Raw genomic sequence first — 23,156 nt, 5'->3', positions numbered from 1 at the left:
GCCCAGGCCCTGTCCCCGCCTGCCCCGGGAGAGCTCCGCCCGCCGGCTGACCCCTCTCAGTTCGCTGAATTCCGGGAGTGTTTGCAAACACCTCCCACAGCCAGGGCGCGGCGGGGTGACTCTCTTTCCTCTCACCCTGCCCCGCCTCTCGCTCTGCCTGAAAGAGGAAAAGAGTTTCAGCGGGCCCTGAGCACGTGGCCACGGCGCCCGGCAGGTTAGACCGGGCAGGTCAGTCGCCTGTCCTCCCAGAGCAGCGGAGCAGAGCCCCGGACCCCCGGTCGCCGCGGGCAGCGCCCAGCTCTGCCGCCAGACCCCGGGCACAGAGGCGCTCTCGGGCCAGCGGGGAAGAACGCCCCTCCTTAGGCGACGTGTAGAGCCGGGCTGGGGCGCGGAGGCAGGGCAGGCGGAGGGAGCAACTTCCACTGCCCTGCTCGCTGCCAATCACCCCCACCCACAGCTCCTCAGTGTCCCCCAACTGCAGGAACACTGACTCGAACATCACCTGGGGCCTCTGGATGGGCTCATGCGCTATCACAAGGGAGGAGCAGAAAGGGGCTGGTCATGGCCACGTGTCTTTTTCCTTTGCCTCAGACTGGGGGTGTGGAGACAAACGTCCACACATATGACTCATTCACTGAGGCTCTTGGTAAATAGCCCTCTGGCTTCTCCAGGCCTAGCTGCCTCTGCCTCCTGCCCACTCGGCTGACCAAGACTCTCTTCCAGGTGTAGGCTCCAGGAGCAAGGGCTTCCTGCTTGGCGGGTCGGGGAGCCCCAAGAGCAATCCCCGACGTCAGGCTCTGTCTCCACGGCCCCAATGGCTGTGGCAAAGTGGGGGTTAAGACTACTGCCAAACTGGACAGAGAGTGATCTCAGGAGGCAAATGGCTAACCATTTCCCCTACAACCTTGTTGACAGTATTACTTTAACAAAGCTTGCATCATAGATAACACAAAGGTATTGTCTTTCCAATTTGTTGGGTCCCTTCAGCGAAGGCTCCTGATTCCCTCGCTAAAAGACTGTAGAGAATGTGTACTCCTCACCTTCCTACTTTCTGCCCAAAGCCTTCCCTTCCGCCTCTCCCATTCAGAACTGCTTCTTATTTCCCAGTTTATTTCTTGTACTCTGATTCAGTCCTTTCTTTAATCACTTGTAAGCATCTCAAAGGCAGGAAATGTCCTCAGCTTTGCATCGCCACGTCTAGCTCTCCCAATTTCAACAGAAGGCAGTTCAAGTTAAGTAGAAGAGACATAAACAACTTCTAACCCTTCAGCATTATTCCATTTGATCTCTGCTACCACCACTTTAGCACTACCTTGTATAACTATTTTTTTTAAATATAAGGTTTATTTTTTCTGATTATATACAAATATATGTTCTCTGTAGACACAAGCCACGCTCCACCTTCCCAGAATCAGTTTCATGGCATACGGGGGAAAAAGGTTTTGATTGTTGGTTCCTCCTTGGATTGTCCCATTGGAAGCTACCGCTCAGGGTCTGGTTCTCTTCCTGAACTCTCCCGTAGAAGCCATGAGCCTCCACTTTCTCAACCCTGGACACAGACCCCACTGCGACAGAGCTGGCCAAGAGGTGAGTATGAGCAGCCCCACAATCTCTTTCTTCCTCTTTCCTTTAGATGGCACAGCGCTGGTGGGTCCGTTGACTTTTGACACCCTAAGGAATTATAATGGAGGCCTGGAAGCTTAAAGCCCAGCACCTGACATTTTACAAAGTCCAAGGGAGAGCGTCAGAATAAAGGATTTTACCTAGGGGTCCCCTCCTGGCAACACCAGGATCTGACGAGGTTCTCTCCTTACCTGCCCTCTTCTTACCTGCTCCTATGGTCCCTCTTAAGACTCTCTGCCCATCTTCGGGAAATTCTATCCCTTACCCATCCTAGGATGCATAACACCTTTCCTAAGTCTGAATCATTCACCCTGGAGTAACATTTCCCCCCAACACCCCTGCCACACACACGTCAAGTTTGGAGGACACCTTCAGCAAGAAAGGTCAGCGACACTAAAGTCTCATACACAGTTGGGAAACAAACTACAAAAGAGCCCGGTCTGTCACACAATTGGGTCCTCCAATTCAAGTTGTCTTCAAAACGCGTTAGACTAAAAATATATACACATGGCCCCAAAACAAACATTCCTGAGATGGCACCACCTAAACCCATATTGAAAAATAAAATGTTGTCATAATCATTCATAGTGTTTAATAAGCTTATGTATTGAAATCTAATATATTCAGAAAATAGAAGAAAAGTGTATAATATAGGAACAGATTTTTTTAAACAAACTTTATTAGAGCATTACAGCCTAGCTATAACAAAGGAAAGAAGATGAAAAGAAAATGGCTACGAACATTATATGCAGAAAAGTGCACTGAAGTGTTTCGCTTGGTGAATTTTCAGCACTCAGATCAAGAAACAGAAGAATGTCAGCTCCTGCAGAACTCTCCCTGAGTCCCTCCCAGTCACCAGGCCCCTCCTTTCCAAAGGTAACCACTCTCCTGACTTCTATCCGCATAGAGTAGTCTTGCTATTTTCAAACATTATATAGATGAATCATACATTACGTATTTATTTGGGGTCTGGCTCCTTTCACAGTATTTGTTTATGAGATTCAGCAGTGCTGTTCATGCAGCAATAATTTGTTCACCTTTATTGTTTTATTGTATTCCGTGGTATGATGATACCACAATTTATTTTTCCTTCTACAGTTGCTAGACATTTAGGTCGTTCCTAGTCTGGGGCTTGTAGTGGGCTGAGTGATGATACCCCCAAAAGATATGTGCACACCCTAATCACTGGGACCTGTGAATGTTACTTTGTTTAGGAAAAAAGAGTCTTTGCAGATGTAATTAACTTAAGGATCTTGAGATGTGGAGATCATCCTGGATTATCCAAGTGGGCCCTAGATCCAAGGACACGTACTTAAAAGAATGAGGCAGAGGGAGATGACACAGACAGGGGAAAACACCATGAGAAAAAGGAGGTGGACGTTGGAGTGATGCACCCACAAGCCAAGGAATGCCCACAGCGGCCAGAAGCTTGCAAGAGACAAGGAAGAGAATTTCCCCTAGAGCCTCCGGAGGGAGTGCAGCCCCAATCACTCGGTAATTTCAGACTTCTGGCCTCCAGAACTGACCATGAGAGAATCAATTACTGTAGTGTTTGCCACCGAGTTGGTGGTCATTTGTTATGGCAGTGGCAGGAAACTAACACAGATCTATTAGAAATTAATTTGCTATGCATTCTTGTACGTCTTTTGGTACATATACATAAACATACACACACCTAAGAATGGAATTGCTAGATCATAGGGTGGACATATGTTTAGCAAAAGAGATATTGCCAAACGATTTTCCGCAGTAGTTATACCAATTTATACTCCCACCAGCAGTATTTGAGAGATCCGGTTTCTCCACATCTTTGTCAACCTTGGTGTTGTCAATCAGTATTTGCCCTACTGGTGGATGTGCAGTGGTTTTAATTTGTATTTCCCTGAAGATTAATGAGATTGTGTGCTGAATTATTGGCCATTTGGATATGATCTTTTGCGATGTGCCTACTCATTTCTTTTGTCCATTTTTTTCCAAAAACTTTTTGAAAATTCAAAATTTTTTGTCTTCTTATTGATTTGTAGGATATATATATAATACATATTTTATACCTTTGTCAAAAAGACGTAATGCAAATTCTTCTCCCACTCTGTGGCTTTCCTTTTCATTCTCTTAGTGGTGTTTTGGAGTAAAAAGAAATTCTTAGTTTTAGTGAAATCTGAGTTATCAATCTTTTCTTTTGTGGTTAGTGCTTTTGTGCCCTTTTTAAGAAAACTTTGCTGCCCCAAAGTCATGAATATGTTCTCTTTTATAATCTTCTAGAAGCTCTATTGCTTTACTTTCACATTTAGATTAGCATTCCATCTGGAATTAATTTTTGTGTATTGTTAGATGACAATTTTCAAAAAAAAGATAAAATTGTGACTCATAAAGATATAAAAATGAACACATTAAAATTTTATTTAACTTATTAAGAACGCAATCTAGCAAGGTGTTTCGACTTGTTCAAAGGTGAATCCAAAGAACAGACACGTTTATAGATCACGAATATTGAAATGAGTATGCAAATAGAGGCAAAACCGGTTTTCCACGGTGGGGGACAGAGTGAATTTATTTTCATGAATTTTGCATTGCTATCAGCTGTCTACAAGTTACAGAGTTGTAAAACAGCTGCCACAAAATCAAAATCAGACAACCCAGAGGCTATGCTACAGAAAATGCAGTTTTCCACTGAAGCACAAAATTTTCCCTACCATATAGTATGAGATAGGGGTCAAGATTCTTTTTTTTTCCCCGTAAGTATATCACATAGACCCAGTGCCATTTATTAACAAATGCAGCTTTCCCACCAGCTCTTCAGTGTCACCGCTATGTGTGGATTCAATGCTGAACTTTATTCTGTTCCACTGGTCTATTAGTCTATTCTTGAACCAATGCCATGCTGTCTTAATTATCATAGCTTTATGATACATCTTGATATCTAGTCATGTAAAGCCTTCAGCTTTGTTCTTCCTCTGTCTGAATTTCTAGGTTATTTTTGGCCCTTTGCATTTTCATATAAATTTTAGAATCACCCTGTTCATTTCTAAAAAAAAAAAAATTGAACTTATAGATCAATTTGGGGAAATTTGACATCTTTTCAGTGAACAAGGTATGTCCTTTTTTAATTTAGTTTCTCTCAATGTTTGTAGTTTTCTACATAGGTCTCGTACTTCTTCCATTAGATTTATTCCTAGGTATTTGATGTTTTTGATGCTATTGTAAATAGTATCATTGTACATATTAATTTTTTAATAGCCATTCATAATTTGTAAAACATCTCTGGTCGTTAGAGAAGCCAGTCAGTCACAAAACACAGAGCAATGTTTGATCTTTCTCCTTCATTCGCCCTCTTCCTCTCCGACGTACATACACACCATCCAGTGAGGTCCTTCCGGCCTGCCAGGAATAAGAAAGAGGGCTCCCAGACCTCTCCGTGGCTGCTCCCTTGAGAACAGAGATTGCCATTTGAAACTGGACTCTACTAAATTCTTAACCTAAACCCCTCACTCACCTCGGTTTCTTTCCTTTTTTTTTTTTTATCTCAAGCCTCTTTTTATTTAATTTATTGAGATATAATTCACATAGCATAAAATTCACTATTTTAAAGTATGCAATTCAGTGGTTTTTAGTATATTCACTATATTGTACAACCATCACCACTATCTAATTCTAGAACATGACCATCACCCAAAAAAGAAACCCCATACCTATTAGTAATCAGTCCCAATTCCTCTGCCTCCCGCCCCTGGCAACCGCTAATCTGCTTTCTGCCCCTATGGCTTTGCCAATTCTGGACATTTCATATAAATGAAATCATAGGACATGTGGCCTTTCGTGTCAGGTTTCTTTTACTTAGCCTAATGTTTTCAAGGTTCATCCAAGTTGTAGCATGTATCAGTACTTCACTTGTTTTTATGGCATTGCCTCAGTTTTCATCTAGGAAAGGAGTAAGGACTGGTTCATAGGAAATCTGGAAAACAAAGAAAAGTAGAAAGAAGTTTTTAAAAAATCACTTATATTCCACCTTGGAAAAATGACAACTGTTACTGTTCCAGTGTATTTTTTTTCTATCATTTTATTGAGGTCATAGTGGTTTATAACATTGTGTAATATCAGGTGTACATTATTATCTATCAGTCACCATATATATGTTCCTCTTTACCCCTTTCACCCACCCTCCAACCCCCTGCCCCTCTGGTAACCACTAATCCATTCTCTTTGTCCGTGTGTTTGTTTATCTTCCCCATATAAGTGAAACCATGCGGTGTTTGTCTTTCTTGGTCTGGCTTATGTCGCTTAACAGAATACACTCAGGGTCCATCCATGTTGTTGCAAATGGGACGATTTTATCTTTTTTATGGCTGAGTAGTATTCCATTGTGTGTGTGTGTGTGTATATATATATATATATATATATATATATATATATATATATATACCATGTCTTCTTTATCCATTCATCAGTTCATGGGCACTTGGGTTGCTCCCACATCTTGGGAGCAGTAATGCTGCAGTGAACATAAGGGAGCATAAGTCTCTTTGAAGTGTTGATTTCAAGTTCTTTGGATAAATACCCAGTAGTGGGATAGCTGGGTCATGTGATATTTCTATTTTTAATTTTTTGAAAAATCTCCATACTGTTTTCCATAGTGGCTGCACCAGTTTGCATTCCCACCAGCAGTGTATGAGGGTTTCCTTTTCTCCACATCCTCTCCAACATTTGTTATTTTTTGTCTCGGTGATTGTAGCCACTCTAACGGGTGTGAGGTGATATCTCATTGTAGTTTTGATTTGCATTTCCCTAATAATTCGTGATGTTGACCGTCTTTTCATGTGCTCGTTGGCCATTTGTATATCTTCTTTGGAAAAATGTCTGTTCATATCCTCTGCCCATTTTTTGATCTGGTTGTTTGTTTTGTTATTGTTGAGTTGTGTGAGTTCTTTATATATTTTGGAAATTAATCTCTTGTTGGATATAAGATTTGCAAATATTTTCTCCCAGTTGGTGGGTTGTCTTTTCATTTTTTTCCTGGGTTCCTTTGACTTGCAAAAGTTCTTTATTCTGATGTAGTCCTGTTTGTTTATTTTTTCTTTTGTTTCCCTTGACTGAGTAGACATGGTATTCAAAAAGATGCTGCTAAGACTGAGGTCAAAGAATGTACTGCCTATATTTTCTCCTAGGACTTTTATGGTTTCAGGTCTTACATTCAAGTCTTTAATCCATTTTGAGTTAATTTTTGTGTATGGTCTAACATAATGGTCTACTCATTCTTTTGCACGTGACTGTCCAGTTTTCCCAACACCATTTACTGAAGAGACTTTCCTTTCTCCATTGTATGTTGTGGCTTCTTTGTTAAAGATTAGCTGACCGTGGATGTGTGGTTTTATTTCTGGGCTTTCAATTCTGTTCCATTAATCTGTATGTCTGTTTTTGTGCCAGTACCATGCTGTTTTGATACTATAGCTTTGTAGTGTATTTTGAAGTCAGGGATTGTGATCCCTCCAGCTTTGTTCTTTTTTCTCAGGATTACTTTAGCTATTCAGGGTCTTTTGTTGCCGCATATGAATTTTAGGATTCTTTGTTCTATTGCCGTAAAGAATGTCATTGGGATTCTGATTGAGATTGCATTGAATCTGTGGATTGCTTTAGGTAATATGGACATTTGAACTATGTTTATTCTTCCAATCCATGTGCATGGAATATCTTTCCATTTCTTTACATCGTCTTCAATTTCTTTCAATAATGTCTTACAGTTTTCAATGTATAGGTCTTTCACCTCCTTGGTGGAATTTATTCCTAGATATTTTATCCTTTTGTTGCAATTGTAAATGAGATTGCATTCTTGACTTCTCTTTCTACTAGTTCGTTATTAGTGTATAGAAATGCAACTGATTTTTGTAAGTTGATTTTGTACCCTGCAACTTTGCTGTAGATGTTGATTATTTCTAATAGTTTTCTGATGGATTCTTTAGGATTTTCTATATATAGAATCATGTCATCCACAAACAGAGAGAATTTCACTTCTTCCCTTCCCATTTGGATTCTTTTTCTTGCCTAATTGCTCTGGCCAAAACCTCCAGTACTATGTTGAATAGGAGTGGTGAGAGTGGCCACCCTTGTCTTGTTCCTGTTCTCTGAGGGATGGCTTTCAGTTTTTCACCGTTGAGTATGAAGTTGCCTGTGGGTTTGTCATATATGGCCTTTATTATGTTGAGGTACTTTCCTTCTATACCCATTTTGTTGAGAGTTTTTTTCATAAATGGATGTTGGTTCTTGTCAAATGCTTTCTCTGCGTCTATTAAGATGATCATGTGATTTGTACTCCTCATTTTGTGAGTGTGGTGTGTCACACTGGTTGATTTGTGGATGTTGAACCATCCCTGCATTCCTGGTATAAATCCCACTTGATCATGGTGTATGATCCTTTTGATGTATTGCTATATTCAGTTTGCCAATATTTTGTTGAGTATTTTTGCATCTATGTTCATCAGTGATATTGGCCTGTAATTTTCCTTCTTTGTATTGTTCTTGTCTGGTTTTGGTATCAGACTGATGCTAGCCTCATAAAATGAGTGAGGAAGCATTCTGTCTTCTTCAATTTTTTGGAATAGCTTGAGAAGGATAGGTGTTAAATCTTCTTTGAATGTTTGGTAGAATTCTCCAGAGAAGCCATCTGGTCCTGGACTTTTATTTTGGGGGAGGTTTTTGATTACTGTTTCAATCTCTTTACTTGTAATTGGTCTATTCAGATTCTCTATTTCTTCTTGATTCAGTTCTGGGAGGTTGTATGAGTCTAAGAATTTATCCATTTTTTCTAAGTTATTCAATATGTTGGCATATAGTTTTCATAGTATTCTCTTATAATCCTTTCTATTTCTGCAGTATCCATTATAATTTCTCCTCTTTCATTTCTAATTTTGTCTATTTGAGGCTTCTTTTTTTTTCCTAGTGAGTCTGGCTAAGGGTTTGTCAATTTTTTTTATCTTCTCAAAGAACCAGCTCTTAGTTTGATTGATCCTTTCCACTGTTTTGGGGGGTTTTTTGGTCTCTATTTCATTTATTTCTGCTCTAATTTTTATTATTTCTCTCCTTCAGCTGACCTTGGGCTTTGTTTGTTCTTTTCCTAGTTCTGTTAGGTGTAGTTTAAGATTACTTATTTAAGATTTTTGTTTGTTGAGGCGGGCCTGTGTTGCTATGAATTTCCTTCTTAGAACCACTTTTGCTGCATCCCGTAAGAGTTGGTATGATATATTTTCATTTTCATTTGTCTCCATGTATTTTTTTATTTCTCCTTTGATCTCTTCATTGATCCAACGTTTTTTCAGTAGCATGTTGTTTAGTCTCCATATATTTGTGACTTTCCAAACTTTTTTTTTTTGTAGTTGATTTCTATTTTCCTATCATTGTGGTCAGAAAAGATGCTTGATATGATTTCAATCTTCTTAAATTTATTGACACTTGCCTTGCTTCCCAATATACGGTATATCTTTGAGAATGTTCCATGTACACTTGAGAAGAATGTGTATTCAGTTGGTTTTGGATGGAATGTTCTCTCTATATATATCTATTAAGTCCATCTGATTTAGTTTTTCGTTTAAGTCCACTATTTCCTTGTTGACTTTCTGTCTGGATGATCTATCCCTTGATGTAAGTGGGGTGTTGTGGTCCCCTACTATTATTGTGTTGCTGTTAATTTCTCCCTTTAGGTCTGTTAATAGTTGCTTTATATACTTTTTTGCTCCTGTGTTAGGTGCATATATATACATAAGTGTTGCGTCCTCCTGGTGGAGTGTCCCTTTTGTCGTTATATGGTATGCCTCTTTGTTTCTCATTATCTTTTATATCTTGAAGTCTGCTTTGTCTGATATAAGTGTGGCAACACCTGCTTTCTTTTGCTTGCCATTTGCTTGGAATATCATCTTCCATCCCTTCACTCTGAGCCTGTGTTTATCTTTAGAGCTGAGATGTGTTTCCTGGAGGCAGCATATTGTTGGGTCTTGTTTTTTAATCCATCCAGTCACTCTGCGTCTTTTTATTGGGGGAATTCAGTCCATTTACATTTAGAGTGATTATTGACATACGAGGGCTTAATACTGCCATTTTATCTCTTGTTTTCCAGTTGTTCTATAATTCCCTTGTTTCTCTTTGCTTGTATTTCTGATGCAATTTCAGTTTGGTGGTTTTCTGTGATGGTTTTCTCAGTTCTCTTTTTATTTATGATTTGTGTCTCTCCTATGATTTTTTGTTTAGTGGTTACCATGAGGTTTGTATGAAAGATCTCATAGATGACATAGTCCCTTTTCTGATAGTTTCTTATCTGCATTAGTCTAAGTAGGTCTCTTCCCTCTTCCCCATCTAAGGTATTATTGTTCCAAACTATTCTGTTTTGTGTTGTGAGTTTGTGATGAAAATGAAGTGTTTATACTTATTTATGATGCTTTCCTTCCTTTTATCTTTTCTGTTAAAATTAAATATTTGCTAACCTGTTCTGATAGAGAGCTGCAGTTTTCTGGTTTTGTCTGTCTATTTATCCCCTTGCTCAAGGCTTTGTAAACCTTTGCCCTTTTTTTTCAGGTATGAGAGCATCCTTGATCATTTCTTGTATGGGAAGTCTAGTGTCGATGAACTCCCTCAGCTTTTGTTTGTCTGAGAAAGCTTTTACTTCTGCATCATATTTGAAGGATGGTTTTGTTGGATAGAGTATTCTTGGCTGGAAGTTTTTGTCTTTCAGTATTTTGAATATATCATTCCAATCTCTCCTAGCCTGTAAGGTTTCTGCTGAGAAATCCACTGAAAGCCTGATAGGGGTTCCTTTGTAGATTATTCTCTTCTTCCTTGCTGCCCTTAAAATTTTTCCTTTGTCATTTACTTTTTCCAGTTTTACTATGATATGCCTTGGAGAAGGTCTTTTTGTATGTATATAATTAGGAGTTCTGCTAGCTTCATATACTTGTAAGTCCAGTTTTTTCCCCAGTTTTGGGAAGTTCTCTGCTATTGTTTCTTTGAGCAAGCTCTCTGCTCCTTTTTCCCTCTCTTCTTCCTCTCCAATACCTATAATGCTTATATTGCATTTCCTGATTGAGTTGGATATTTCTCAAAGAATTTCTTCTCTTTTTTTAAGTCTTAATTCTCTTTCCTTCTCTACCTGAAGCATTTCTATATTTCTGTCCTCTAAATTACGAATTCTGTCCTCCATAACATCAGCTCTGTTTTTTAAGGTCTCTAGATTTTTTTTTTTAAATCTCGTTCATTGTGTTCTTCATCTCCCCAATATCTGTTTGGTTTTTTTTTAGGGTTTCAATCTCTTTGGTGAAGTATTCCTTCTGCTCATTAATTTTATTCTTGAGTTCACTGAACTTTGTTTCTGAGTTTGCTTGTAATTCATTTCTTTATGACAACTATTTTGAATTATCTGCTATTTCAATTGTAAATTTCTGTGACTTCAGGATTGGTTTCTGGAGAGTTGTCATTTTTCTTCTGCTCTGGAGTGTTAATGTAGTTCTTCATGGTGTTTGATGAAGTGATCCTTTGCCAGCACAGTGGTAGTATCAGGCCACAGATTCCACCTGCAACCACTGCAGCGGGGTGAGAGTGGGCAGGAGCTGTGTTTCCTGACCACACCATGTCTGCTGGAAGTTGTGCCAGCAGGACTTGTCTGCATTTGCCCACTGGCCACAGCCGCTTGGCGGGTCACACATGCACTCACAGGTGCTCTGGTGCAGATCCACTGCCTTGGCCAAGGACAGCTGAGCTGGTGCACAGGGTGGGGGGTGCTTTCTTTTACATGCACTCAGGCCTGCTCTGTGCTCACAGGTGGTTCACTTGGGCTGCTGTGTGTGGAGGGGGGACCCACGCGGTGGCTACGCTGCACCACTCAGGGTGGAGCATTCCCGTGGGCTGGGCTGCAAGTCTGAAAGTGAAGCATTCACATGCAGGCCTGCCTGCCCCGCAGCCTCATCTTATAGTCACACACTGGCTGCTGTGTGAGGACCCTGATCTAGATCCCTACTGCTGTGGATGTGGAGGGGATCCACTCACCTCCTTCCACTGCTTCCCAGAGAGCCAGTACTCCCACCTACAGATGTATGGCTACATGGATCTCTCAGATGTCCTATTGTGGTTTGTAGGGAATCCTCTGTTGGTTAATGAATGACCATTTGGTTGTAACTTAGTGAGGAGAGACTGAGGTAACAGCTAACTCGGCCATGATGCTGACATCACTCTCCAGTGTGTATTTTTCCAGTGTTTTTTCTATGCACACTTTCCTTTAAAGTAGTTGAGATTATACTGTATGTGCAATTTTGTATCCTATTTTTCCCCTCATTTTCTCATTTTATCAGAACTTTCATATACTTAATTTCCAAAGTTTGCTTAATTTCATTAATGTACACTGGTTTTTAACCATCTCCCTATTTTCAAACATTATACTATAAATAACACTTACATGAAAATCTTTGTGCATAAAAGACTGTCCATATTTAGATTTATTTTCTTAACTTTTTTTACTTAGGATGTATCCTGGGAAGTGGATCAAAAGCTGTGAACATTCTTAATATTCATTATACATAATGACAAGTATCACTCCCTCCAATAATGTATTGGAAAAGCTATTTCACAAAGCCTTCACCAATATTGAGTATTATACACTTTATATTCCTGTTAATTTGATAGATTAAATGATAATTTCTGCACTATGCAAGTACAAAATAGTGTGATTGCATTTCTTTGATTTTTGACAAAGTTGAATATTTTTTCTTGTGTGTCAATTATTTTATATTACACATGAACTGTCTGTTCACATCCTTTGCCCAATTTCTCTATTGGAGTCTTAAGGTTTTTTTTAAATTAATTTATAAATATCCTTATATAATACAGATATTGACCCTTTGCTTAGTTTCTGATAATCTATTTTTTCTTCATTTTGTTTTTTACCTTTTAATTTGGTCGTTAATTTTGCATTTTTGAATAGCTGAAAATATTCTTTATGGGGGGAGGGGGTAATGTTTTCTATTACTCTTAAGCTTAGAAGTTCTCCCTACCTCTGGATTTCAAATAATTCACTTATGTTTTCATATAGCCTTTTTTGGCTTGAATTTGTACTATTTTACATGTTAATCTTTCTGGAATTTATATTGGTAAATGATGTAGTATAATATTAAAATTCACTTTTTTCCACAAAATGGTAAATAAATAGTAAGACATAATGAATTCACTAACCTGGCCTTTCCCCTCTTGGATTTATGATCCTTCTTTATCATATAATAAACCCCCATATTTACAGGTTCTCTTTGAAACATCTAGTCTACCTGAGTAATTCTAACCATCTTACTATGTAATATTCAGTCAATTTACCCATTCTCTGGTCCTCTTACAAGAAGAGAAGACATATGGCAGATGATAACCTGGAAAGGCCCCTCTTTGCTCAATTTTACTGAATCCTAATATCACAGGGCGAGAAAAGACTTCCAAAGGTCCATCTCCTGTCTCCAGGCTAAATTCACTCAAACCATCCCACAAGGTACTCACAGTTCAGGAGGACTCACAATCTGTCATCATGGGATATTTTTATTAAACATTATTAAACATTCATATTGTACTGGGGAAGGATCTTTATAAACTTCAATCCAAAACCAGAGTAGGGCCTATTTCCTGAGGATTTATATCCGATAGAAAAAAAAGAGAATATAGGTAAATACAAGAAAGAGAGAAATGGTGACTTATGTTTTAATGGTTTTTGACTAGATCCTTGACCTCATATAGGAAGACAGACAAAAACTTCTTACAAGTTGTTAAAAGTTTTATGCAAAAGATAATTACACAAACAAATGTAAAAATGAAACCATAACAAGTATTATGATGGTATCTCTTATCTGCATTTTGCAAGTTGTTTTGACTGTGACTTCGCCATCAAATACATTTGACATCAGGACCTACAGGACCTAATACTCTAAGCTTTTCTAAGGGTGACATCTGGAGGGTGAGTAGAAGTTAAGTGGGTGAAGAGGGGAAGAATGGTCTAAGCAGAGAAAGCAGTATGAGCAAAGGCCCTGTAGCAGGAGACAGCAAGAGATAGGCAGCATTGTGAAAAAGGCTAACTTGACTGGATCTAAAGAGCAAGGGTGATCATTGTATGAGATAAGGCTGGAAGGTGAGTAGGATACAGACCATGCAAGGCCTCAGAGGCCATAGCAAGGATCAGATTTACGTTTTGAAAAGGTCACTGGCTGAAGAGTGGAAGACAGACAGAAACGGGCTGAGCATGGGTGAAGGGAGACTAGTTAGCTGGCTGTTGCAGTAGTGCCAGTGAGAGGTTATGGCAGCTTGGATGGAGTAGTAAGGTAGGGGTGGAGGGAAATGAATGCAGTCTAGAGACTGCAGGTAGTAATTCCACTAAATACCCACTCTGTGTCATGCGCTGTTCTAGGTCTTGAAGATGCAGCAGAAAACAAAACAGGCTAGGTCCCTGCCCTTAGGGAGATTATGTTCTGGCTGGAGGTTTCTGGTTTGCATAACTGTGTGGACGCTGATGCCATTAACTGAGATGGGGAACACTGGAAGAAGGGTCAGGTTCCATTTCGGACATGCCGAGATTTGGGAACCTTGGAGACACCCAAGAGGACGGTAAACAGACTGTTGGATATATGGGTGTGAAGCTCAGAGGAGAGGTCTGGACTGGAAATATATTTGCTTCATCAGACCATAGAACCAAACCAAGAGATAAGAGAGATACCATTAAGTATCTTTGTTTACATAAAGCTGAGCTGGAAGTTGTATAAGCATTCATCCCAAATGACACCATCCTTATTTACTGGATACTTATAATACAGTGAAAAGTAACATGTATGTGAGTGGGCAGCCAGTACATATTTATACACATGTATATACACACCCACTACATACCTATATACGTGTAATTTGCTTGTACTTACTGGTAAGTTTCCTTGTTTGTATTACTGCTTTTTTCACACATAGCGATCCTAAACTCCTTATTAAATTGTGACAATGTTGGTCAAAGTCTGCTTTATATTAGAACTATTTAAGCATATGTCTACTGTTCATGAACTTCTAAAGTGTAGGACCATGTGTAAATTTCACTGTTTCTGCTAGAGCTCTGCATTCAGTGTATGGAATTAAATTTTCTTCTCCCTAGATGCATTCATTCATTCCATCTATTAGGAGTCCAGATTTGCTTCTGTGCATAGCTTAAGACACACATCACAAACAGCTAAAATTGTATACATAACACAAATAATCATTCCTCAATCACTTTAACTCCTAATTCTATTATCTTGCATGTGTATATATGTATGCATGTGTTTGAATTTATATATATCATCTACTTCTGTACAAAAAGTTCCAGTCATGATTACACTTCTGTTTAGATATGAAAGAGGCCAATATGAGTAGTGTAGTGAGAAAGGGAGTGATCTGGGAATCGATAGGCATAAATCTTGGTTTAGACTGGCTCTGGGACCTTGAGTAAGTCGTTTAATCACTTGCAGCCTCAGTACTCTGCAAGAATGGCATTAAACGATCTCTGCAGTCTCTTCCATCTCTAAAACACTTGGAAATCCAATTTGATGATAAAAATGCCTTTTCAACACTTAGAAGTTTTTCCCTGCCTTCTCTAAGGTGTTTCAGCCAAGGCTTCTGGTTGGAGACATCTAAGTATTTTTTATGGCTACCTTCATCTTTAAAGATTGGGGGAAGAAATGAGTTAAAACTAAAAGCCAAGGTTGGTGCTGAAAGTTACGCAACATCATCTGGTTTGAAAGCGGCCCTAGGAAGGTGTGTTGGAAGGACCATTCTGTTGAGGAAGGGGAATGAGAGCTCCTGCAGCTTGATGATTGCTTAGGTTTGTAACCAGTATAGTAACATGACCATGGTCCTGATTGGATCTGTATAAAAGCTGAGGTCACCATGTGGTGCATTATTCCAATACAGACAGCATCAAAAGGGGAGTCACTCCCAGTGTGAATCATCTGGAAAAGAAGCAGAGTCTCAGATGGAAAATAAAACCAAGAGAGGAGCCTTGGGAACACTGGCAGACGAGGACTTTCCCTCTTTCTGCCTCGGCCTTGCTCTCTTAGCTCCGGACTTGGAAGGGGGATGTGGCTGTATCCTAAGATGGCAGCACTGTCTGGTGGCAGGTTAGAGACCAGGGAAGAGGGGTCCCTCTAATGGAAAATAAGATAAAAAATCTTAAGCTATCATTTGGATGACCTAGTTTCCTTTTATTTTCTGTTTACATTTTGCTTGTCTCCTAGTCTTTTTTATTTCAAAGGTTCAGGCCTTATGAGTTTGGAGCTTTAGAAGCTCTTCAGGGAGTACTGAGGGAGAAGTCATGAGTCCAAATGGCAAAATGGTTAAAGGGGAATCCCAGCCCCCACCCCACCCTAAAGCTTGGTGGTAAGAGCAGCAACTCCAGAAAGATGCCACGGGGAGCTATCAGGAATGCCAGGGGTCAAAAGTTAAGGCAGTGAGGTTCTGTCGCCTGTTTCCCTGAGGAGATCCTCTCTCTACCAGCAGTCTTGGGAGATTCTGGGTATTACAGTCACTAAGGGATGTGGTTATTTTTCTACATTAGCAGAAGGTTCAGCCCATATCAAAACATCTAACCTTTTAGAGTTATGTTTTCCTTTCTAGTTATTTGTACTCTGCCCAGTTTCAAAACAGATTTAAGGCCATTTACAAAACCACATAAATGAAGTTAAACAACACAAATTAGAACACCATGAGGAAGGTGAGGCAGAGGAAAAACAAGGGGAGGGGCATGACAGTGTGCTAAGAGTGACCCGCATGCCATGGAGTCCCAAAGGCACGCTGGACTTTGGTGTGTGGGGCTTTTTAAAACTTGCTGAAGCGGTCAAACCAGTGCTGTGTTTTCATTCCCCAGAATCCTGTCATTGTTGGGGACAAAGCCCAGCGAAACAATCAAATCCGGATTCACAGGATGGAGGGAGACCTCCTCCCTCGTCCAGCACCGTAACCCCCCCAGAAAGCCCGCACTTCACCAGCGAGTTCCCACGTGTGCTTTCCGGAACCAGAGCTCGCTGGATAAAAGCCTGAAATTTAGAAATATGTTTATGGAGATGCTTTCCAAGCTTTTGGTCTATTTTACAGTGAAGTCCAGACTTTCAGAGAGTGTTCTAAGGAAAGGAGGGGTCCCAGGGGCAGGGGGAGCAGGCAGAGCCATTGGAGCCACGGTGAGCTGGGCAGAGGGTGAGTCAGCCTGGCTGGTGCAGGGGTGTGTGACCGCCTCCCAGACAAGCTCCGGGTGGCCACTACCCAGGACTTCACCTGAGCCGCATTCCAGAGACATCTGGGATACCAGCACACGTGGGAAATACACAGGAGAGCAGATCCCAGCCCTCCCCCCTCCCTGGGGCCAGCTGAGGAGTTCTTCAGAGGTCAGGGAAGAGCCCCGTCTCCCACACCCTCCTCGGCTCTGGCAGATGGAAGGGAGAGGGTCCCCAGGTAGAGGTGTCCCGCTTCTCAAGTTAAAAGTTCAGGTTTCTCCTTCTTGGCTCCCGAGTTTGCTAAACAGCACCACCTGCTGTCTCCAAAGTCAGGACACCGGAGAGGGTCAACGTGGGAGCCTTCAGATTCACATTGGGGGGAGCAAGCTTCCTTCCCACAGCACCTTCGAGACTCAGAGGGACGGCAGGACACCCCTGCAGGCCCGCCTTACGCCCTCTCCTCCACAACCCCTGCCTACTCTACCCCAACCCCTCCTCCAACAAAACCCACGGTTCCCAGAGCTTTATGCTAATCCCACCACTGGCCCCACATCAGTGATCCGTCCATCACCAGCTTGCCCTTGACCGAACAGGTCCTGGACCCAAACTCAGTCACTGAGCTTCTGCACTTTCTGGTAGGAAGTGAGCTCCCCGGTAGGAAGGGGTGGTGAGTTGCTCTGGGTCTGGTAGGGTAGACCCCCAAAAGTTCTCATGGAGGACATGGACGTGTTGCCCAGTAAGTTTTTTTTTTTTTAATTGTGGTAAAACACACAAAACATAAAATTTACATTTTTAAGTGTACAGTTCACTAATGTTAACCACTTCACATCCTTGGGCCACCAGTCTCCAGAACTCTTCACCTCAACCCCAGTAACATTTTCAACACCGTTCTGCCCCCGAGTTCTAACCCTCTAGTCCCCACTCAGATCTCGAGTTCTTCTTGATTGCCATACATCTTTTTCACTGAACCATGAATCCTCTTGGAGCTCCTAAAATACACTCCTATCAGCTCAGTCATTTCTAGTCTCCCACAGGCTATCTTTAAACACTGGTGTAGGGGCCGGCCCAGGGGCGCAGCGGTTAAGTGCGCACATTCTGCTTTGGCTGCCCGGGGTTCACCGGCCCGGATCCCGGGTGTGGACATGGCACTGCTTGTCAAGCCATGCTGTGGTAGGCGTCCCACATATAAAGTAGAGGAAGATGGGCACAAATGTTAGCTCAGGGCCAGTCTTCCTCAACAAAAAGAGGAGGATTGGCAGCAGATATTAGCTCAGGGCTAATCTTCCTCAAAAAAAACCCACTGGTGTATTTACTTTTTGTCTCCCCCCTCAGTAAAGCACCTATGATTTCTTTGTTTTGGTACCTCCTGACAAAGGGAAGGCAGGAAAAGAGAAAAGAGTTTAGGTTTGCTTGTTTTTCTGCTGCTGCAGCTCTATGAGCGGCTGCCCAGGGAGGGGCTGAAGAATTGTCCTCTGGGCTGCCTGGTCCCAAGGACGCTCAGGGGGCACTGGACTCCTGACGCCAGGAGGCCTTGAAATTGTATGCAAACCTCGTGTGCACACGGGAAGGTATATTTTTCTAGGGAGACATTCTTTGCCTTTCCTCAGATTCCCAAAGAGGTCCTCGACCCAGAAAAGGCCAAGAGCCGCCAACAGCACCCTTGGAGATTAGCATCCAGAGGGTCATTTATCCAGCTCCTTCCTCAAACAATCTAGACCTGTAAAGCACACGATGCCCAAGAGTATCCCCTCCTGAGATTTGACCACAGTTGTGGACAGAGGGAGGCAGGAAGTCAAAGCGTGCCAAGGACATCACAGAGGGGAAAGTGGCGCAAAGAGCCAGGAGAAAGATTGACGCGCAATCCCGAGGGAAGGGTCATCACCTGCAGACATTCTTGGGAAGCCAGAGACGAGAGGAGTTTACACAGAGGCCTTTCGCAATCCTCTGAGGCCTCAGGTGGCTCCTTGGGTTCTCTCCCAGGGACTTTAGTGACCACAGAACCTTCTGGAAGACTTCTAATAATAATAACTCTTTTTGAGCACTCATTATGCTCTTTACAGACATAATCTTATTCCTCCTCACCACAACCCATGCAAGAGTATTTTCACCCCCATTTTACAGAGGAGAAAACAGAGCCTTACAGGTAATTTTCCCAAGGTCAGACAGATAAATACCGAGCACAGATTTGAACCCACGTCTGCCCCACTCCAAAGCACCTTCTCCTAACCACTAGACTATCCTTATTTTCTAAACTGTAATACAATGGAGAAAAGTTAATTTTTATTAAGTACGGAATACACCCCCCTCCTCCCCACCACCTCCAAGGAAATCTGTTTTCAATGGGGAAATGCTAAATAAGCTGCTCAGGAGTATGTAGGGGGGAGTGACACCCCAAGGGGCACACTGCGGCAACAAGAGGTGCCCTCTGGACTGCCTTCTAGAGGCTGGACTGTGCCTAGTGTGGGGTATAACCTTAGGTCTGAACCGAGCTGCTCAAGGCCTAGAGATTTGAGAGGTTGTAAACAGGTGAGAGGCAGGGGAGGAAAAGGAGGCAGCTGGTAGCCAGCAAGGAACTTTGGGGGAACAGGGAGGTCTAATGGGGATTTGCCTAAGTTTGCCATATGGAGTATATTCACCTCTCCACATCCCCATGGGGGCTTCAGCTCTGAGCGGTGAGATCAGTTTCAGAGCAATGTGATGATGCACTGAGTCTGCCTCAAAGGGAGCATGGAGAAGAGCCAGGACCGCCCATGGGAGGCCTACCCCACATTGTGTTCCAGATTTATTGAGCTCCTGAGTGCCAGACCCTGTCTGCCCACCCAGGAAGACTGCCCTGCAGAGTAGCACCTAAAGCCTCTAAGGGAGAATTCAGGGACCAAAGACCTTCGGTGCCAACCTATACCTTAATAGATTGGGGCTGCTGCAAATAGCACAAATTTCTGCAGAACTGCCCTATCTCAGGCGGCATTTTCTGGCTCTACAGTTCTCTGGAGCAAGGAGTCAATTAATTAATAAACATGCCAGCATAAATATTTGAGAACCTGTTATTTGTCAGTCACAGGCTTAAAGAGACAAATATGTCCCTTGCCCTATTTTACATTAAATTAGCAAAGTCAGAGTATAAAATAAATACAAAGTGTGGCAGGAAGACTAAAGGAAATAAGAAGGGGAGGAAATAAACATGTTTGTGGGAAAGGGGAGGCCTTGCTCTGTAGGATGGTTAGATAAAAGCCTTTCTGAGAGGGAGACATCTAAGCTGAGAGCTGAGACCCACGCAATGTGAAAGAGCTGACCTTGCAAAAAAGAAGAAAGTGTTACCGGCAGAAGAGACAGCATGTGCAAAGGCCCTGAGACAGAAAGACTCCTTTCTATTCAAGAAACTGGAAGAAGACTGGTGTGGCTGGAGTGTGATGAGGGAGCGAGGAATGGCGCTTAAATCTTAAATTGCGGAGAAGGGTGAGCGAGAGGAGCGTGCGAGCACACAATTGGGCAGCCCAGGAAGACCCCAGAGCCCAGATAACATGGAAACCCCGCGCAAAGGCGAGGGCCTGCTGGGGGCGCTCAAGAGCAGTCTCGAGACACCCCCTCCACCCTCGCCGCTACCCCCGTGCCGCTGCGGTTCGCCCTCTGGTCCCTCTCCGGGGCGGGAGCCCCAACCCCAGCCCAGGACCCCAGGCTGATGGCTAGGTCGAGAACGCCTCTCTTCCACCCCTGGCCCCTCGCTCGGGGCAGGCCGGTCGTGGGCCCATAGCCCCGCGCCCGTGGTCGGGAGCGCGGCCGCGGGTAGCGCCCCTGGTCTCCGCGGTCCGCGACGTCCGGGATGCTGTGCGCTTGCCCCGCCGCAGAACCCCATCCTCGACATCCCTCAGCCGAAACTGGGGCGTCCTCCCGACCCAAGGTCCCCCCGACTCACCGAGGGTTTGGGGCCGAGCCTTGGGCCGTCTCCGCCTGCGGAGAGCGGGAACGGGGGTCCCGGGCTGGAAGAAGCGCCCCGGCACTGGGCTTCCTCGTGGTGCGCCCGCAGCCTCCTGCCGAGCTGGGCAGGGCTCATCCTCCCGCCGCCCTTTCTCTTTTACTGCTGGGTCTTGCTGGGACCCACAGCCGTGCAGAAGGGGAGAAGGCAGCCCAAGAACGCTGGGCAAAGCTCAGTGCGCGCACCCGGCGGGAGACGCGGGCACGCAGGTCCTTGGGATCCTCTGGAACCCTCTGGAATCCCAGGCTGCCCCCGCAGGGAGAACCTCGGAGCTGCCAAGCACCTGCAGAGGCGGATTCGCTTGAAGACCAAGATCCCCGACGGCAAGTCGCGGGGTGTCGATTACTCTACTTTGAATTCCTTCCTCCTCGGCGCCCTCCTCCCCAACACACCCACGGGAGATCCTTGAGGAAGCCCGGGCCAGCCAGTCCACGTGGGCCGGCAGCAGGGCCGGGGAGGGACCTGACTGCCACCAGGAAAGGCGGGGCCGCAGTGTGTGCAGAAACCGCCTGGCGCCCGGGCCGCGGACCCTGGCCTTTCGCAGTCAGGCCGGCCCGCGACTATTCTAGAGCCGCTGGTGGCGCAGAGCGTCCGCTCACAGGGCTTTGCCGTCCTAAGAAGGGCTGTGGGCCAGTCTCTCCCTCCTACCCGGTTCTTTATTTCCTTGTCCGTACCAGCCCCTGTGGGTAAGTCATCCTCCCGCGCAGAGGACAGTATCTGCTCCGAGGGGACGCAGTTCTGCAGCTCTTCGTTCTCCGCAAGCGGTACAGTTGGCTCCAGGCACGGGGACCTTGGAGGCTCCTCCCAGCCCGGGCAGCCACCCTCTGGGCCCTGCTCTGGCTGCTTATTATCTCCTCAGGGTAGGTGCAAGAGCCCTTGGGGGGCAAAAATGAAGGGGTGATGGGAGCAGCCTGGATGGAAGAAGGCAGCACCCGTAGCAGAGGTCAAGGCACCAAGCGCGTGGACCTCTGCACACCTTAACAACTGTGTGACCTGGGCTAGGCAGGTTATGGATGTTCGCCAAGACTCTATAATCAAGGATGATCGTAATAATAATAACCTACCTCTTTGAACTGTTCTGAGGATTAAATGAGATGATGGACGTAAAGTCCATTAGAACGGTACAGCTCCAGACAAGCGTTCAACAACCGTTCGCTACAATAGTAGTGGTCATTGTTACAGTCTGGACTCCTCGGAAGAGCCAGATGCATTTACTGACAATTTACTCAACCTAAGCCCTCATGTTTCCAGTGTCCAAGGCTGGGTTGCAAAGGAAGACAAGCCCCTAAGAACAAAAAGTGAAAATGTGTTGATTCCAGCCCGTTGACTGCACTCCAGTATGAAGTCCAAATGGGAAAATTGCCCACCTCCTACCATTCTTAACAAATCACCTATTTCCAGTCTTTCACGTTATCCTCCGCTCACACACATGCAATTTTGTATTCTTCTTTTATTTATTATATAAGTATTTCCCTGGTTGCTACCTGGTTTTAATAACTATCGTTTTAATGAATGCATACTACTCCACTAAATTGATGTGGTTACTTAACCATACCCTTATTGTTGGATTCTTAAGATGTTTACAATTTTTCACTAGATAATGCTGAAATGTAATCTTCGTTAATAAAACTTTTAAAATTAAAGTTAAAAAAATTTTAATATTTTTTCCTTTGAAGTTTCTTTCCCCAAAAGCTATGCAAATCTAGTCACTGAGAATCACCTAATACATATTTTTTTAAATAAAAGTAGTTTTTTATGTGAAAGTAATAAAAAAATGGATAAAAGAGGAATGTTATTCATAGTCTCATCATCTAGAAATGTCTTAGAAGCATATCTTTTCAGACTTTTCTAAATATAAATGTAAATATATGTTAATTTTTAATATAATTTGCTTACAAAAATGGAGTCCTCTGACACATACTGTTTTGTAACCTATTTTTCTGGAAGGCATCATAAATATGATGATAATAGCTGACTCTTAATATGGTGCTTACTGTGTACCAGGTCCTATCCTAGACTGTTTTCATTATATTAACTCATTCAATCTTCATGAGAGCTCTATGAGATAGCACCTGATTGATAGCCCCATTTGACAGATAAGAAGTTAAATACTAGAATAGATAAGTGACTTGCCAAAGGTCACACAAGTAAGAAGTGGCAGGGTCCACGTACTTAACTCCACTATATGCTTCTGCCTCGCTTGATAGGTCATTAAACTGATATTTATCTTCTCGTTCTTAATGGCTACATAGTATTCAGAGGAATAGATATATTATAACTTATTCAGGCAATCCTCTCAACATTTAGTCAGATTCCAATTTTTTTTATAATAAACGTAT

General features: G+C 43.0%; 1 long non-coding RNA gene across 1 annotated transcript; it reads right to left on the bottom strand.

Annotated features, from left to right (window-relative positions):
- Positions 1 to 5,130: 5,130 nt before the first annotated feature.
- LOC139080061 (uncharacterized) lies at positions 5,131 to 21,601 on the bottom strand. The gene is made up of 2 exons (XR_011534190.1): positions 20,758 to 21,601; positions 5,131 to 5,575 (listed from the first exon to the last, which is right to left on the bottom strand). It is a non-coding gene; the product is annotated as an uncharacterized lncRNA (long non-coding RNA).
- Between the last annotated feature and the right edge of the window lie 1,555 nt (positions 21,602 to 23,156).

Source organism: Equus przewalskii, chromosome 28 (assembly GCF_037783145.1).
Source record: "Equus przewalskii isolate Varuska chromosome 28, EquPr2, whole genome shotgun sequence".
Classification (NCBI taxonomy): domain Eukaryota; kingdom Metazoa; phylum Chordata; class Mammalia; order Perissodactyla; family Equidae; genus Equus; species Equus przewalskii.
This window is presented reverse-complemented; position numbering and strand designations above follow the sequence as displayed.